Here is a 17,335-nt window from a genome sequence, read left to right as displayed (position 1 = left end):
TTTTTTTTTTTTTTTAAAAAAATAAAAAATAAAAAATAAAAAAGGGGTAGGCAATTGAAAAGTCATTCTCTTTTCGAGAAATATGGCTCGCCCTGAAAAGGGCCTTTGGGTTTATGTTAATATATTCATTAACATAAAGGGCACCTCATTGGTCTTCTTCTTGTCCTTAGGCTGCGTCTTACTGTTGGTCCGTACATCATCACTCTTTTCAGGCATCCTTGTCTTTCAACGTAGATCCTACGTATCCACAGGCTGGTGTTTGTCCTGTGGACAACGGTCCACTTGGATCGGACATACATGAGCATGTCCCTCCTGAACATCATGGAAGACACAAGGGTGGATGACTCAACTGTAGTCCACATCTTGAAGCGACGAGAACAGGTGAATCAATGCAGTGAACTGCGCTTATTTATAGGTAGAGGCAGGATTGAAACGGATTGAGTTCATTCACCAATCCGAACACGCGTTACAAAATTCAGTCAGCTCGCATCCAATCCGAAGAGAGCAGTCTGTGACGTCACGTGGTCTATATAGATTCGTTAGCGCTTGTGTGCAGTCAATCTATGTGACAGTGATTCAACATGACGGAAACTCAGAAAACGATCCATTGGGGTGCACCAACAGGGGAGACTGTCCAAGGGAACCCGGACTTACTTTCAGAAGAGGTGAATTGGGATTTTGTGGATTTTCTCTCCTCGCAAGAATTTGTTCCGGAACCTTCGTTACCTTCTTCATTACCGCAAGTGGAGAATTTTAGACAGAGACAGAAAGAAGAATTGGAGAAATTTATACAACGACAAAAGGAAGCGGAACAAGCTTTTCTCCTACAGCAACATCAGCAAGAAGAAGAGGTAAGAAAAAAACAACAGCAACAACAACAAGAAGAAGTAGCAGCAGAGAAACAAGAGGGTGAAAATCAAACCGTCACGGTACTGTTGGACATTTTCGCGGAGTTAAGAAGTCTGAAACAAATGTATCAGGCTTCTTTATCACGACCGAAGAGAATACGACCTTCCCGAGCTAAACACGTCAACCCTGTGACTAAACCTACCGTACCACCCTTAGTGATTTCAACCCAATCATCAACATTACGCAGTCCAGAAGTAGGCCTTGGCCGTGGCAAAGGCTTAAGGCAGTTAAAGTTGATTGCTTAAACTCACCCCTACACCATGAAGAAAAAAAGGCCCTTTTCAGGGCCAGCCACATTTCTCGAAAAGAAATACAATTTCAATTTGCCAATAACTCAAAAAAATATTAAACAGCCCATTTTACCCTTATAGTATGTTTCTGTGTATGAGTGCGTGAGTGTACGTTCTTATTTTAAAATCAAAACTCAAAGACACTTACCTTATATCATTAATTTATTCTTTTATCCATTGTTACAATCCAATTCACAATTCACAACTCACAACTTTAATAAAAAAGTTCATTAATTTCTTCTTCCTTCTTCTTTAGTCTCTCTGTTTTTTAAATTTCTTCACCGTCTTTTCCTCATTTTCTTCCCTTCTTCTTTTCTTCTCCTGTTTCTTTGCCTCTTGTAAATAGAATTGTCTTCTTTCTTCCTCTTCTTCCTCTGAAGAATCCCTCTCTTTTTCCGAAGAATCCCTCTCTTCTTCTGAAGAATCCTTCTTTTCTTCTGACTCCTCTTGTTTCTTTTTTGGGCAATCTGGAGACCAATGTCCTTTTTCTTTACAATAATAACAGGTATCTTTACTTTTGTCTTTTTTAACCCCTGTTTTTGACGGTCTGGACACTCTGAAGACCAATGCCCTTTCTTCTGACAGATATAGCAAGTATCTTGACTTTTATCTCGAAAGGAAGGAGAGTAGTCGGTGGGCTGGTCTGAAGAGAATTTTCTAATGAGCCCTCGCAAAGCTCTGACGAAACGTTCGATTTGGGTAGTCTCTTCCATCGTTGTGCTCGGCTTGAGAGTGAAATGAATAGTGAAAGGACAAGACACACACCCTTTTTATATACGCTGGTCTGCCATGACTATAAATTAGTCTATGGTGTTTAAACTTGAGTCATTTGACGTTTTACACTCAAGATGAAACGATCCCATTCATTTGAGAAGAAAGAAGAAGAAAGTAAGAGGCAGAAACGTGATCTATCGCCTCGTACCAGGGCTGAAATCTTGGCACAAATTCATGCCAGTGATTTTGAAGAGGACATGAGTGAACCAGAATTTGAAACCTCTAAACCAAGTTCACCACCCTTAGTCAACCCTGAAAAATACTATTCCATTCGAGAGACGGAAAAGCGCTCCTCTAGAAAATTTAGAACCACGGCTTACAAATACACGGTGAAGTTTAAAGATTTCAAGGCTGAAGTGCCGTTAGAGAAAGCAGAAGTGTTCATCACTGGGGTGTAGGATTCTTTGCTCACTGCACTCAAGCGACAATGTCAACCCAAAGAAGACGATCGCTTGAGACTTTCCATACAACACGACGGTTTGAAATCCCCTGTTTGGATCGAGTTTAGCACCCCTGCAGAATTGACCGCTTCCAAAGTCATGGACAAGATTCAACACGTCCAACAATCTAATGATCAGTTTGACATCACCGATGGTAAAGCCACACTGGACATGACCCACGTCTCTCCTCCTCAAGGGACTGAATGCAAAAAGATGTTATTGGTGAACGACCTTCGCAGCACCAAAAAGAGTCTCGTCCAAATTAACAACCCTCAAGACCAGATGTGCTTAGCCCAAGCCATCGTGGTGGGACGAACCTATGCCAACAAGAACGACACGGCAGAATGGAAAAGAGCCTGGAAAACTATTCAACAATCGGACCGAGCCAAACAACGAAACGAAGCAGAACTCCTGTTGCAACAAGCTGGCCTGTCCAAAGACACACCCTGTGGCATTCCTGAAATGCAAAAAATGCAAGATATCCTAGCTCCACGCTACACCTTGAAAGTGCACCCTCAAGAAATGCGCGGGCCTCTGTTGTTTCGAGGCCAAGATTTTAAGGACAGAAAATACATTCACCTTTATCATCACGATGACCATTTCGATACCATTACCAGTATCACCGGATTCCTGGGATACGGTTATTACTGTGAGAAATGTGACCATGGTTATAATAATCGAGAGCAACACAAGCATTGTGGATAGAAATGCTCAGGATGTTTGGCCTCTTCACCCTGTCTGAGCGAAGAACCCGTGCCTTGTTCAACTTGTCTGCGCACGTTTGTCAGCCCTACCTGTTACCAACAACATCTGAAAACGCAAGGTTCACAGAAGAAATGTGCTTGTCAACTCCTGAGATTGTGCCCTACGTGTGGACAAGTCATACGTACCAATAATGTCAAGGCACACGTATGTTCAGGAAAGAAACAATGTCACATTTGTCACCTCATCGTGGACTTGGAACACCAATGTTACGTGCAAAAATACCATCCCCCACCAGAGAAAGAGGATGGTCACAAGAAGAAAGGCAATTTCATCTTTTTCGATTTCGAATGCATGCAAGAAACCGGCATTCACATTCCTAATTTCTGCGTGGCTCATCGAGCGTGCGAGAAGTGTATTCAAGAACCTATCTTCAGTTATTGCCCTCACTGCAGCAAAATTCCTGGAGGGCGTGAAAAAATCTTTCGAGGACCAAAGACGCTAGACGATTTTGCCCAATGGGTCTTAGACCCCATCGACAAGACATGGAGCCAAGAGGACATCGAACGTTACGGAGATTGTCATCGTCATACCACGGTGATGGCTCACAATTTCTCCGGATACGATGGACAGTTTCTTTTGAGGTACTATACGGAACAAGGCACCGAACGACCTAAAGTGATTTTGAACGGAGCCAAAATCATTTCCATGCAAGTGGGACAAGTGCAGTTTAAAGATTCGATGAGTTACTTGGCCATGCCTTTGAGTCGAATGCCTAAAACGTTTGGAATGACAGAAATGGCTAAAGGGTACTTTCCACACTTTTTCAATACGGAAGCCAACCAACATGCCGTTCTACCCCATTTACCTGAGGCTAAAGACTACGACCCCGACAACATGCGTACCGAACAACGAGAAGCTTTCTACACTTGGTACCAGGCTCACGCCTCGGACCCTTTCGACTTTCAGGAAGAAATGCTAAAGTATTGTCGTTCCGACGTGGACATTTTACGGCGTTGCTGTGGAAAATTTCGAGAACTGTTCATGGAACACGGAGGGGTCGATCCTTTGAAAGAAGCTTGCACCATTACCAAAGCGTGTTCCTTAGTGTATCGACAACGATTCATGCCTGAAAACACCGTGGCTGTCATCAGCCCTCAAACGACCCACTTTGTCAAACGTCAATACTCGGTCAAAGCCCTACGTTGGTTACATTACATGTGCGACAAGGAAGACAAGTGGATTCAGCATGCCCGCAACGGAGGGGGCGAAAAGACCATCGGAACGTATTCGGTGGATGGCTGGGACTTAGAAAACCCCAAGATCGTGTACGAGTTTAACGGTTGCTTATTACACGGATGTCCCGTCTGTTACCGTGACCGTGGCACTAAAAATCAGTTTTTGCAACGAACCATGGAAGACTTGTACCAGGACACTTGTCAGCGGCGCCTAAAGTTAGAACAGCAAGGATGCCAAGTGGTGGAAATGTGGGAACACGAATACGATCACCGTTTGAAAATCGATCCCGAGTTTAAACGTGTCGTGGAAAGTTACAAGCTGATGGACCCCTTGAACCCGAGTGATAGTTTGTACGGAGGAAGGACCAATGCCACCTGTTTGCTGTACCAAGCCGACGAAGAGAAAGGAGAAGAAATCAAATACTTGGACGTGTGTTCGCTGTATCCCTACGTGTGCAAATATTGTCGCTTTCCTGTAGGGCACCCGCAATTGCTGACGCAACACATCGACCTGAAAAACATTCGACAATACGAAGGCTTGATCAAGTGCAAAGTTTTGCCTCCCACGAACCTATACCATCCCGTCTTACCTCACCATTGTCAAGGAAACTGATGTTTCCCTTGTGCCGTACTTGTGCCGAAACGTGCAACCAAGACCAACCTTGCCATCACACCCAGGAAGAACGGGCCTTGACGGGAACCTGGGTCAGCGTAGAATTGTTGAAAGCTCTGGACATGGGATACCAACTGTTAGAAGTGTACGAAATTTGCCACTTTCCCAAGACACAACAGTACCACAAGGGTGACCCTACTCAGAAAGGCATTTTCGCCGACTACGTGGATGCCTTTTTGAAACTGAAACAAGAAGCCAGCGGCTATCCTTCCTGGTGTCACACTCCCGAAGACCAAATACAATTCAAAGAGAAATACTACGAACAAGAAGGCATCACTTTAGACCACATCGAGAAAAACGAAGGCAGGCGATCGTTTGCCAAAGTGATGTTAAATTGCTTGTGGGGTAAAATGGCACAACGACCGTGTTTACCCAAGACGGAATATTTGACAGAACCTTCCTGTTACTTCCAGATGATTCACGACAAAACCAAGTACATGAAATACGTGGACGTCGTTCGAGAGGATTTGATCTTGGTCAATTACGAAGAAGATCTGGATTTTGTACAAGACGACCCTTTTGGAAACGTCATCATTGCGGCTTACGTGACAGCCCATGCTCGCTTAAAATTGTACGAAGCTTTAGAACTGTTAGAAGAACGCGTCCTGTACTTTGACACGGACAGTTGCATTTACATCCATCACCCGATTCAACATCACCCTAACATCGAAGGAGACCGTTTAGGAGCCTGGACAGACGAGCATCCCGACGACAAGATTCTAAGTTTCGTCAGTGGTGGCCCCAAAAATTACGGCTACGAATACCGGGACAAACAAGGCGAAGTGCACACGACGTGCAAAGTGAAAGGATTGATTCTGAATTATCGTACCAGTGGAGTGGTCAACTTTGGGGTATTGAAAGAAGCCTTGCAATCGGGAGAGGATGGAAACTTTAAAGTGACCACCTATCAACCGAACAAGATTGTACGTTTACCCACTCATCACATCGTCAGTCAGCCCTTGGAAAAAGTCTATCAAATCGTGTACCAGAAGCGAGTGCGACTTCCCAATCATTTCACCTTACCGTATGGACACGTCGGTATTGGTCTGTATATAAAAAGGAACCCTAGGCAAGATCGATAGTTCATTGGGACTACCAAGACCGAGCGAACAAGATGAATACTTTGAAAGAGACATCGTTCCAGTTTGGGGATTGTAAAAAAGTTGTATCTTCCTCTAGTGTGACTAATACTGGATGGATAAGACCCATGCATTGCGACGGAAAATGTCCGGAAGGAAACTGCGATTGTCCATGTGGTTACCATTGTAATTGCGTAACGGAGTTTGCAGACGAGTGCGATTGTGAGCCTTGCGATGGGTACGATGCTGTACGTTGTGACCTGAGCGATGCCGTAAAGCATCATGGGAACTTTAGTGTCACTACCCCTATCATGGAAAGGGATGCTGTGCGTGTCAAACCTGTGGGATGCGAAAGTGATGCCGCTCGTCCTCTTAGACATTTTACTGGGTTTAAAGGGGAATGTTCACCTTCACGTCTACCCCCCTACGGATGTCATCCAGCCCTGAGCAAACTCCTGTTCATGTCACCCAACCCTCATCGAAACGAACCTGTGAAAGACGAATATTCGTTCCCTGTGCGTTTGTCGGAATACTGCGACTTTGAAAATCGTCTTCAATCGTTCAAAGGAAAATGACCTAAGTATCTGGGAGGACCGACCCCCGAAGAATTAGCCAGAGCCGGATTTTTCTACTTGGGCGAAGGAGATAAAGTTAAGTGCTTCAGTTGCGGTGTGTCACTTCACCACTGGGAACCGCAAGATTCGGCCTACGTAGAACATGCTCGATGGTCACCGAATTGTCATTACTTACCCTTAGTAGGACCGAGACATTGAAGTAACTTACCATGTCGTTGACGAAGAAGAAACCAGATTGGTTAGAAGTCAGATGTTGGACATCACCGAGACCAGTATTTAAACTTCATTTCAAAAACGATATTGAATCATTGCCTAAAGAACTGCAAGAGAAGATTTACAAAGAAGTTTGGCAGGGGTTTGCCAGAGTGAAATCTCAATGGGTCACTGTAGAACTTTTGTGTCGAGAGATTCATAAGAGGAAAGTGAAAAAAGTCAACCAGTGTGTTAGATTTCTTTGGGTCAAGGTTGCATTCATCCTATTATATCGCTTTAGACCGTTTACATCAAAAGAGTTCAGTGACATTCTTGGACGTTACCCTGAATGGCAGTGGTCAGAAATTACTCACTATGTGGATTACTTTTGCTCTCTATGAGAAGATTGTGAATTGTACGGACTGACTTATTCATGAATACTTTACAAGAGAACATTCGTGCTTTGCATGTGGAATTGAGAGAAAGGATTTACCGAGAGCTGGTCAAAATACAAGTGGAACGCAAACTCGAAGTGATTGAACCGTTTTTAAATTATGCTCTGTTCCAAAGTACAAGAAGACTGATTATGAGTGGATATTACATTAGGCACAAAGTTAAACGAGGCTATTGGCCACCACCCAACGATTCCAAAAACAGTGTATATACTTATGGATACTTTACAAGAGAACATTTTGGGCTTGCCTGAGGAGTTGAGAGAAAGGATTTACCGAGAGCTGGTGAAAATACAAGTCAAACGTAAAGAACAATTGCATCCGTTACGTCACCAGATCTTTAACCACTGGTACCTGAATGGTATAAGAGAACTGATTCGTCAGAAATTCTTTCAATGGTCAGACATTGTTCAAAACTTTGAGGTCGCCAATGATCGACATGTTCATAATTATGGTTACTTCGAGATTCACCTAGTGCAACGCATTGAGGAAGACAAGTTAAAGGATTACAAACATATTTTACGTGGAATCTACTTAGAGGAAGAGGAAACACCTAAACGAACTCTGACGTTTCGGTTACAGTATGCAAGATTTAGATTCCCTACTGGAGAACGAAGATCTCTGGCTAGAAAGTACGTGTATTGCATCTGAAAAAAAGAGAATATAAAAACAGGCTGCCATGCCACGGTTTATGTCACATGTCATCCAACAGATTCCGTGGAAGGTACTCAATGACCATATTCAAACCGTGGATCATTACCATCAATTATTACAAGAACTGTATCCATTCAATTGGGATCGACAAGTGGTGTGTGTCTTAGTGACTTGTTTTCTGGGATTTCGTTTACCAGCCGATTCTTTGTGGACTCTTTACGATCAGTACTTACCATACCCCCATGGCCTTAAATGGTCACGAAAAACTCTTTTTGCTCAAAGCCTTGCGGTTTCATCTGGATACTTCTCGACCTCTACGGGAAAAAAAGATTCGTCAACTTTTAGCTACCCAAGACGTGTATGACGATGTGTGTGTAGCTTGTGACTTACATCCCCATTGGACAGATGTCCGTGCCTGGAAAGAATGGGATTTTGAGGCTTGGACCCAAGAAGTGGCCCAGTATGCACGAGAGTTGTTCAAGGAAAAAAGTTACTTTTCAACCCGTGTTAGTGACGGTGCCAGAAGAACCCGTCACCCAGGACAGAACTGTCGTGGACAGGCCTGAAAGACCCTTTCGGGAGGACACTTGTGTGACCTTACCCCCTAGTATAGAACTGGTTAGAACATTACCCAAAACATGTGGTTGTACAGACACTTGTGTTTATTCCACGTTAAATGGTTATCATGTGCCTTTCATCCTTGTACTTAAGCCTTTGGCTTTTATGTATTTTTGTCTTTCGTATTCATGTTTGAAAAAAAAAAACCATTCACTAAACGTGTTCTGAAAAAGTACATAAACTCTTGTCTTGTTTGTTTTTGTGTCACAAGTGACATTTTTTCACACAATGGCTACCTCTGCTGTCTCTGCTCCCTCTTCCTCTAATGTCAAAGTCATCGACGAACACTTAGATCGTGCTAATTGGGAGGCTTTGTATCTTCGCCATCCCTTTAACATGCTCATTGCTGGACCTAGCGGTTCAGGCAAAACCGAATTCGTCAAACGTTTGATCGAACATAAACATCATTTGATCGATCGACCACCTCAACGGATCGTGTGGTGTTACAAAGAGTGGCAATCGGCGTACAACCTCTTGCGAGAAAGTCAAGGCGATTCCATCGTGTTTGTGGAAGGCATTCCTAAAGAAGACGACAGCATCGTCTCTGACTCCCGTCAAACCCATTTGGTCATTTTCGACGACATGTTAGGAGAAGACGAAGAAGAAATTAAACTGTGGTTCACGCGCAAAGGGCATCACCGTAATGCCAGTGTCGTTTACATCACCCAAAATTTGTTTCAACAAAGTAAAGCCCATCGCACCATCAGTCTCAATGCGCATTACGTGGTCTTGTTTAAAAGCCCTCGAGATAAATCGCAAGTGCAAGTCTTAGCCAAACAGTTAGGAACGCCTTGGCTGACTCAGGCGTACGACGATGCCACTCAAACTCCACACGCCTATTTACTCGTCGATTTGAAACCTACGACCCCTGAGGATTTGCGATTTCGTACCCACTTGTTTCACCACTGGTGCCAAGACGGAGGGCCTGTCCTGTACACGTCTCCGTCCTCGACTTCATTTCACTTCCCATCAAAAAATCTATAAAAACCTCAGACCTTTTTTCGTCTGTCTCACTCACAGTGCGAACAGGACGTCCCTTCAGTCGCATCTTCCCGTCAAATTGATTCGTGCCTTGTATGGTATCAGTCGAGAAAAAAATCCACAAACACGAGCTCGTGTCTTAGAAGCTAGTCTCAAAGAAGTCTTACGATGGTTCACGGTGACGGCACGTCAATTACTCCAAGGAATCATTCAGATTCCTCATCAAACCAAACGCTTTTTCGATCGAAACAAAGTCGCTTTGGTCCAACTGGCCGATCCCCGCATCGACACTCAAACCAAAAAAAAAACTCATTCAAACGGCCTCCAAAGAGGTCATCGATACCGTGTGCGAATGTTGTTTGAACGTTTTGAAAGGCACGATCCCTTTGTCCAAACACCAGAAACAATGCTTAGGCAAACATCGTCACGTTCTTCGCCAAATGGTTCAAAAGAAAATTCCCATTCGTCATAAAAAGAAGATGTTGGTCCAACGTGGAGGCATTTTGCCTCTCTTGTTAGGCCCCATACTGAAAGGAGTCTTGGGAACCAGGTTGGGAGGACTGGTGGGAGCAAGATAAAAAGGCCCTCGGAAGTCCCAAGATCTCAGAATCAACCCCTGACAACCCCATGGAAGGACGAAAACTAGCTTTAGTGCCTTACAAACGATGGATGGAATACCATCGGTGGCAAGAACAACGCACCCCGCATTTACCTCCCAATCCCAATTTGAGCGAGATGTCCCAGTTACAACACGAATTGCAGTCCTTGATGGATCGCCAAGATTTGTCCGAAACAGAAAAATCGCAAAAGTACGGTCAACTCTTGCAACGATTGCAACTCTTTCACCAGAAAGCTTTAGACGAAACAGCTCTACCCACTCTGAAAGATTTAAAGACCTTGATGAAAAGTCCAGCACCATCACCAGTACCAGTACCAGTACCAGTACCATCACTACCCGTGACCAAGACAGAAAAAGGAAAAGAAGAAGAAGAAGGGTTTCAAACTTTACCAGAAAAAGTACGCAAGTTAACAACACCACCTACCTCCAGAATTGGATGGATTAAAACCCATTCGACGCAAGTTTGCCAGAAGTCGCACCCGAGTGGAAGGCATCGATCATCAATGGCAAGCCGATTTAGCCGATGTCTCTCATTTGGCCAGCTACAATCGTGGCTACAAATATTTGTTTTGTGTGATCGACGTCTTTTCCAAATTTGCCTGGGTCGTGCCCTTGACTTCCAAATCGAGCAGCGAGTTAGTGCGAGCCCTGCAACGGGTGTTGAAACAAAGCAGTCGTCACCCTCTTCGATGGCAAACGGACAAAGGCACCGAATTTCTGAACCAAGCTTTCCAAAAAGAATTAAAGAAACGTGACATTCATTTTTTTACCACGGAGAATCCCGAAACCAAAGCCAGCATCGTGGAACGTTTTCAACGCACTTTGAAAGAACGCATGTGGAAATATTTTACGCATCACCACACTCTGAAGTACATCGACATCTTACCGCACCTGGTGCAAGCGTACAACCAATCTTACCATCGAAGCATCGGACGTGCCCCGCAAGACGTGACTCCCGACAACGAAGTGCTGGTGTTTGAGCGCCTGTTTGGCACGTCCCCGACGAGGGCTGTCCCCAAGAAAAGTGGAGAGTTGGCCGTAGGAGATTGGGTGCGCATTGGTAAAACCAAACGCACTTTCGACAAAGGTTACTTACCTAACTGGACGACCGAATTGTTTCGCGTCACTGGACGAGTGCATGGCCGTCATCCTGCCGTCTATAAATTGGAAGACATGAACGGAGAAGTGCTCAAAGGAACGTTTTATTTGCCCGAGTTACAACGTGTCACCAAAAAAGAAGACGACGTGTACAACATCGAAAGCATTCTCGAACGCAGAACCCGTAAAGTGGGCAAACGACGTGTCAAAGAAGTCAAAGTACGTTGGAAAGGATATCCACCCAGTGTCGATTCTTGGATCGACGCTTCGCAAGTCATCGACTATAAAAAGAAGTGACCATCATGCCCTTTCACACATCAGACGCAGCTACGTCGACCACTCCTCCTTCACCCAGTTCTTCTGTGCAAGATTTACAAAAACAACCCTTGTGGGTGTGGTGTGGAGAACGTGTGCCTAAAACGCAAATCGTCTTTTTCTGCCAAATCTTCGTGGTGTATTGTGTCATCGGGGCAGCCATCGCCAATTTGAGTTTGCAACAAGGAGACAAACAATTGTGGACCATTTTATTGAGCAGTTGCATCGGTTACCTGCTTCCCAATCCCTCCCTGAAATTCTCCTCGAACGGGAACCTTGTGTCCAGTGCCAGTGTCAGTCACCACTCCAACCACAATCAGAACCCCATTTTGGGCGGAGACACGCTTCTGACGTCCAGTAATATCCCCTCGGACAGCCACAGAACTCTGGAATTATGAGTCACGAAAACCAATTTTACTTAACCTTATCCAGTGACAGTTCCATGGAGGTGTTTCCCAACAACACGTTGTGCTGTTACACGGCCAAATTACCTCAGGCCATCCGCTTAGATCACGAAGCCCATTGGGAAGTGGCTTTAGTAGAAATGATTCACCCGACCCAAGTTCTCAATGTCCTTCCCAATCAAAATTTTTTTGATGTGGAAGTTCATGACGAGCCATTGCAACAGGAGTTGGATAAGAGAACCACCATATCTGACATTAAAACCTATAATGAAAGCCTTAAAACGTGGACCTACCACTTGTTCATTCCCGCAGGCTATTATTTTAGTGGTCATCATTTGGTCAGCGCCATAGCCTCCAGGTTTAATGGCGTGTTTGGGAAAGCTTTTGAGATTGTCAAGAACAAAGGTGTCACCATGGAGTACCACAAAGTAGCTCGTCGCTTCTTGATGAAATTTGAGCGGAGTAAAATCGTGACCATTGTATTTTGTCCTGAATTGTTTGACATGTTGGGCGGTGACATGGAGCTGAGGAAGAAAGCAGAACAAAAACCCAAATCATCAGGCATTTACGACAACGAGACTTTTGCCAAGTAGTTTCGTACCCCGGTAGAACTGAACCAAGGACTGAATTTGATCTTTGTGTACTCCGATGTGGTGGAGTACAACGTGGTGGGACACACCTCCGTGCCGTTACTGCGTGTCATTCCTTTCAAAGTGGATTCTGCCACGAACGCTGACGAGGAAGGTGGAAACACTTACCACGTCCACCGCGAATTTGTCCATCCTCACTATTTACCGGTCAGCAAGTCGTATTTGGACACGGTCAACATTGCTATAAAAGGAGATTTGGGACAAAATATTCCATTCACCAAAGGAAAAGTCACGGTGAAACTCCATTTTCGAAAACGGTTCTCTCACGATTCGTAAGTAAGTCATGTATCCAGTGTACCGAGGGGTTGCACGACAGCGAGGACACGGTTTAGGAGACATGTTAAAATCGGCCTTTCGTTCGGTGGCCCCGGTGTTGAAACCGATGGTGACACGCGGATTGCACGCCTTGAAAGATGCGGCACTGACACAAGGCAAAGAATTTCTCCAAAATGTCATCATCGACAAACAAAACCCTAAAGAAGCCTTCATGAGGGCAGGCAAAAATGTCTTGCTGCAAACGGGTAAAGACATTTTAGGCCGACGAGACACACCTATAAATGCCCTGCACGCTACCGAGTCAGGCATTCAGCAAGGACAAGGTAGAAAGAGACGACGACGAAGAAAACACCCTTTCACTAGACTTCAAGCGAGAAAGGCCAAGAAAAGAAGAACCGTTCGAGACTTAGACGTTTTCGATTATTGAAACACAGAAAAAAAAAATGATGCACCGAGAGTCTTGCGCTTGTTCCAAGACGGAACATGATCTGTTTGCCATGCCCCCCACCATGATGACCATGCAAGAATCTCAGTGGGTGGAATTTCATCCCGTCTCCTCATTGACCGATTCCGCTCCCATCGAGTTTGAAATCAAGTGACAGCCCGAAGATTACATCGATCTGAATAGCAGTTACTTGTACTTGAAAGTCCAAGTTCTAGATAAGGATAATGGTCCAGCAGAAGACAGTGAAGAAATAGCTTCCGTCAACAATTTCATGCATTCCTTGTTCAGCTCAGTGGATTTGTACTTGAATAACAAACTAGTCAGCAGCAGCATGGATACATACTCTTACCGTGCCTACCTGGAAAATCTCTTGACGTACGGAATAGATGCCAAGGATACTCATCTCAATGCCTGTGTGCTGTGGGTACCTGACGAAGCGGGCAAGTTCGACAAATTGGATGGAAGCAATTACGGCTTTGAGGCAAGAGAAAGCAAAATCTTAGACAAGAGGAGTTTAGAACTGATGGATCGTTTGCATTTGGACATGTGGTTGGAAGAGAAATATTTGCTGAACGGGGTGAATGTTCGCTTGAGACTGAATCGTAGCAGTACCGCTTTCCATTTGCAGGCTGAATCTGCTAAGGCTCCTAAAAGCAAAATCGAAGAGGCCAAACTCTACGTACGACGCGTGGAAGTGTTACCCAAAGTGGGTAACGAAATCAGTCAAACGTTGAGCAGAACGACTGCCAAGTATCCCATCCGACGTGTGGAAGTGAAAACGTTCACCATTCCCAAGGGACAGCATTCTATGATCGAAGATCATCTGTTTCAAGGACAGTTACCCAAGCGTTTAATCCTTGGTATGGTCTCGAATTCAGCCTTCAACGGAGCCTTCGATGAAAATCCTTTCAACTTTCAACACTTCAACGTGAAGAAAATCGAAGTCAGTCGCGATGGCAAGACCTTGTGTACCCGACCTTTCGAACCTGACTTTGATCCCAAAAAAATGAATTACTTGAGATCGTACTTGTCCCTGTACGAAGCCACCGGCCAGTTAGGAACCAACACCAGTCACGGCATTGAGTATGAGGATTATGCAGGAGGCTATGCTTTGTGGGCTTTCGATTTCACTCCAGACCAAGGCAGCGACGAGGGACATTTCCACCCTATAAAATCTGGCCAGATTCGTGTGGAACTTCAGTTTGCAAAAGAACTACCAGCAACAGTGAACGTCATCCTGTATGCCGAATTCGATAATACCATAGCAATCAACAGTTTGAGAGAAGTCATTCTAGATTATTAGAAGCCATGGAAGACTGTTATCCCTCTTTACAAAGTGGAGAAACGTTGGAGATGGAATGTGAGGAGACCGTGGAAGGAGAAGAAGTGATCATGATGAAATCGAGATGGCCAGAACAAGAAGCCCATTTAGTCTCCTGTTTTGCCAAACACTTGGTGGAAAAAATGACGGAATCGATCAAGAAAAAATGTTATGGATGTCAAAACGATCATCCCAGTCAAATTCAACACGATAAATGCCTGATGTTGAGTCAAGAAGAAAAATTGGACGAGTATCTGGACGAAGCTTGGAGTCTCATCTCGGACAAAGACGTGTTGCATCAGTGGTATAAAGACTTGCGTGAACATTCTTGTCCACCATTAACCACTCAAGAGATCCATCGTATCGAAGCTCTCCTGAATCAAAGTGAGGAAACAGAACGAATAACCGTTTATTCGTCAGACATTTTCAAGCAAAAAGTCCGGATCGAATTGACGACTTATTATTACCTGTGAAGAAGAAAAAAAACACACACACACAAATCAATGGATACCTGGGAACTTTATTACCTTTTGAACCACAGTTCGTATACGGCTTCTTGGAATCCTGTCGTCTGTGCTAAAGATGAACTCCCTCATCGCAAACCTAAAGACCATCAAGCTTACGTGATCAACACGGACGACAGTCATCTCCCAGGAACCCACTGGGTAGCCGTCTACTTTCCTCAAGAAGGATGTGTGGAATATTTCGATTCGTACGGATTACCCCCTTTGGAAGACGATATCATCGACTTTATGAGAAGAAATGCTCAGACCACCCGATTCAATGACGTGAAATTACAAGGCACAGATTCCTTGGTGTGTGGACAGTACTGTGTGTATTTTCTGCATCATCGCAGCCTGGGCTATTCCTTAGAACATTTAGTGACTCATTTTGATCCTCGTTCTTCTGCTAGAAACGATGTGAAAGTAGATCGATGGTTTTGTGACCATTATGCTTATCTTTTGTCTCAAGCTAGGAAACGTAGTGTCCATCAATGGCCTAATGATTTCCAACAGTGGAAATCACAATTTCATTCACAACGTTGTCAGCCCTGTTCAAAGTAGTTTGTCAATTGAGAAAAAAAATGTTTGTGTTAGAAAAAAATTGTTTGATGTTATAGTGTTGGATTATTGTTAAAAATGTTAGAGTTGTTGTTTAGTGTTAAGTGATTTTTGAATAAAAAATGTTGTGTTTTGAAAAAAAAATGCCTTTGTCTTTTGTTTAGCTATAAGAATGTTGGATTGATGCTCTTTCATTTCTTACTATCCCTCTCATGACACTCATTGAACGTTGCGGCTCGAAAACCGTGTGGGGATGTTTTCCTTCACGTCCGCGCTTTGACTTTAAGAACCGGGGTTGTTTCCAGTCTAACCATCCATTGTCGACTCATCCTCCTAAGAAGATGTGCTCCAAACTAGCTAAGCTCAACGAAGCCTACGTGAATTTGCATAGGGTCAGACACAGTCTGATACCGAAGCCAGAAGAAATAGAGAATGTGAGAATGTTAAAAGTCACTGAAGACCTGATAGAAGAGCTCTTCAGAGAAGAAATGAACAGGCAGAAAGAAGAATGGACAGAGAAGTACAGACTTCAGAGACAGCAGCAACAGCAGCAACAACAGCAACAACAACAACAGCAGCAACCTGAAGCTGACGGAGGCTTTGTCGATTGTCGTATCAACACCAAAGAGTTCTTCTTCTCTTTCCGAAGAAGCAGACCTATCGCCAGAAAGTCTATCCTCAGAGGACATCGCATTCTTAGAAACTAAAAAAAGAATGCCATAGCAAACAAAAAAAACAGCCCTTTTCAGGGCTACCCAATACTCTAGAAAAGAAATAACTATTAATTTGCCAATGTGTGTAGGTAGATTAGTGTGAATATAAACACTAACTCTTTTTTAAAAAAATGTGAGGGTATGTGTTTGTGTGTTTGTGTTTGTAAGTGCTCAAGTATGTTGGTATGGATAGTAGATTAAAATGATGTCTTTTTTTTTTGGTGTTTGAGGTGTATATTAGGGGTTAGATTGGATTGCTTTGCGTATGTGGATAGTCTATTGAAGTGATTTATAAAAAATTTTAAAATAGTGATGGGTAGCATAAAAAAGTGAGTGAGTGTTTCTTTTAGGTCCGCGCGTTGTTGTTTTTTGGTTATGATCTAGGTAAGATCAATTTTATGTTTTTAGGGGGATGTTTTCCATCACGTCCGCGCTTTCAGTATAAATTGAAACTCGCTCGGCAGTCTAGCTACCCTTGTTGATTGATCAACACCAGAAGAATGAACACCAGAATAGTGAAACTGTTAGAACTCCAGATGCACCTGGAATATGCCAGGCGCATACTAAATGAACTGGCCGCGGAGGCCATTGTCGAAGAAGCAAGAATGAAAGAGGAGGAGGAGGAAAGAAGAAGAAAAGAAGAGGAGGAGAGAAGAAACAAAGAAGAGGAGGAGGAGGAAAAGGAGAGAAGAAGAAATTTCAGAATCCCAGAAACCGAAAATTGGGATTCTGAAGCCACATATCCTGCCTCTGCACTCCCAAGAAGAAAGGTGAAAGAAGACTGGGGAAAAAGATGCGTGTGTGGCGCCAGGCCAGGAAGGTGCAACCATTAGATAGGTGCATCTGGAGTTCAAAA

The sequence above is a fragment of the Sinohyriopsis cumingii genome, chromosome 13, assembly GCF_028554795.1.
Source record: "Sinohyriopsis cumingii isolate HCF-2022 chromosome 13, ASM2855479v2, whole genome shotgun sequence".
NCBI lineage: Eukaryota > Metazoa > Mollusca > Bivalvia > Unionida > Unionidae > Sinohyriopsis > Sinohyriopsis cumingii.
This window is presented reverse-complemented; position numbering follows the sequence as displayed.